Genomic DNA, 2,741 nt, shown 5'->3' on the forward strand with positions numbered 1-2,741 from the left:
CTAACCCTCCCCACAGCGTTGTCAACTGGGAACTGTTATTTAAATAGTCTTATATTTAAGTGAGTTTATGGGGGACATTGCTTATTCAAACACCGCTTGTGTACAGACTCATAAGACACACACACACACACACACACATCTGTCCCCCCCCCCCATCCTCATCTCTGCCAGGCTTTAATTTAGTGGGCAGCCATTGGCGTCTGACTAGCACCTACCTGTGTTCCCTGGTAGCCTTCTCGGCTCCTTTTTATCATCCCACTGGGTCCTCAGAGCCGCTCTGCTGGACCCACTACAGAGCCCTGCAGTTGAGCTGGAAGTCCACCAGCAGATACCACCACTCCAACCAGAGCCACCACTCTGCCGGCCTCACATTGAACTGTGCCAGAGGGCACATCATCTCAGAGTGTCTCCTGGGTTTCCCTCCCAGGAGAGACTTTACAAGGAAGGCACAATGAGGACTAGACCCCAGTCAGCCAGCGTCAACCTCAGAGGCTTTGCAGATCCCGAGTTCCAGTGGAAAATGATAACACCAAGCCATGGCTTCCTCAGACACCAACATGACAGGATTTCCTGGCCATTTGTCACTTGAATGTTGGACCTCATGAGCTGGAGTGGACATTTAGAATACCTCCCTGGCTCCCCTTAGTGTCCCTGCCCACTTCAGTCTTCCTGGGGTAGTGGCAGGAACTTACCCTACTGGCCTGGTGGCACTGTCCACTGCCATGGTACATAACAGCTGGCTACATGGAGATGCACTCCCGATGTCCAGTCAGCCTGGCCTGCCCCAGCGTGAACACCTTTATCATCAGGACAACTCAGGCCTTTGAGCCAATGAAGCTCATTTTCCTTTCCAGATGTTCACGGGAGCCCTGTGCTCTATACGCGAAGGGTCAAGTATGACTTCAGTCATATTGCTCCTCGTAGACCCTAATGGATGAGCAGGACCAAGTTCCATCCAGCACAGGACTCAGGAGCAGAGCAGCAGCCTGATGTGGGGCCATCCTTTGCTCATGGGCATTTCTCTGGGTTCTTAAACCCTTTCCCACAGAAGCATCTCCGGAATGAGGTCCTCTCCAGCTCTCCCAGTCTTGTGTCTTACTGTATAGTCAAGGAGGAAAGGGGGGGAGGGAGTGGAACCAGTCTGAGGCCCCTGGGGGGAAGTAGGGGGTGGGGAGAGTGGAACCAGTCTAAGGCTCTGAGGGACAGACAGCCTGCTTGCAGCTGCTCGCAGAGTGAAATAGGTGCTTCGCACCCTGGCACTGACTCCTAGATTGCTGGCTTCTTGCCCCCTAACATCAGCCTGACCTGTCCCTGGCCTCCCCAACTCCATCTTCTCAAAGGACTCTTGTCATTGGCCTGCCTGACTACTTGTGTGGAAAGTCATGCTCTTCCCCTCCCTCACCAGCACACCTTTCCCATCCTGCTCCCTTCTCCCAAGGCACCATCAAATGCACTGTCATGGCGTATTCACTCACCATGGCGGTTTGAATTAAAATGAGTCCCCCCTTAGGCTCATAGGGAGTGGCCCTATTAGGAGGTGTGACCTTGTAGGGAGAAGGGTGTCACTGGGGGTAGGCCTTGGGGTCTCAGATGCTCAAGTCAGGCTATGAGACTCCCCCTCCTCCTGCTGTCTGCCAAGTCCAGATGTAGAACTCTCGGCATCTTCTTCAGTACCATGTCTGCCTAAATGCCATCACACTTCCTGCCATGATGATAATGGACTGAACCTCTGAGCTGCCAGCCAGCCCCAATTAAATGTCTTCCTTTGTACGAGTTGCTGTGGTCACTGTGTCTCTTCACAGCAATAGAAACCCTAAGGCATTCATTGAGCCAGTTGCCACCCTGGCCCCACCCCCATGCATACACTCAGTCCCATGGTGCCTGGATTTCCCTGTTGATTGGCGCCCAGTTCATCATATTCTGGGAATCTTTAGGGAATGAGCACCCCAGAACATCTGCTATCTGGTGTGGTACTCCTGTTGGTGTTTGCAAACATATCAATACAAAGTGTTCTTCTGAAGGGAAGCCTTGCCCCCTGGAGTAGGTGCCATTTTCAACTTAAATGGACTTTGTAAAGAGCTCTTCCTCGAACACTCAGCAAGCGCCAGAAACAGGAGCTAGCACTAAATCCTGTGAGCACTGTGTTTTTCCTTCTAGAGCATAATTTATAAAGCAGAAATACCAAGAGGTCAAAATAACACACAGGTGCTGTAGCATGTGGCCAAGGTTTAGCTCTTACTGTCCACATCCTCCTTGTTGTAATGTGAGTCACAGTGTGTGATGGGTGATGTGGGGTGAATGACAGGGTGCTGTGACAGTGTCAAGTTGTCCAAACTGCCAAAAGTGCCACTCTTATACTTTGGTGCTAGTATTAAATAAAAGCAAGGGATTGAACAGAGTACCAGTATGTTGTGACCATCCATCCAACAATCAGGCTGGAACTACCAGGCAGGATGCATGCATATACAATGTGGAGAGCTGCACTGAGGGATGGATCACTGCACTGAGAGATGGATCACTGCACTGAGGGATGGATCACTGCACTGAGGGATGGAGAGCTGCACTGAGGGATAGAGAGCTGCACTGAGGGATGGAGCGCTGCACTGAGGGATGGAGTGCTGCACTGAGGGATGGAGAGCTGCACTGAGGGATGGAGAGCTGCACTGAGGAATGGAGAGCTGCACTGAGGGATGGAGCGCTGCACTGAGGGATGGAGTGCTGCACTGAGGGATGGAGAGCTG

This window comes from Mastomys coucha, unplaced genomic scaffold (assembly GCF_008632895.1).
Source record: "Mastomys coucha isolate ucsf_1 unplaced genomic scaffold, UCSF_Mcou_1 pScaffold6, whole genome shotgun sequence".
Classification (NCBI taxonomy): domain Eukaryota; kingdom Metazoa; phylum Chordata; class Mammalia; order Rodentia; family Muridae; genus Mastomys; species Mastomys coucha.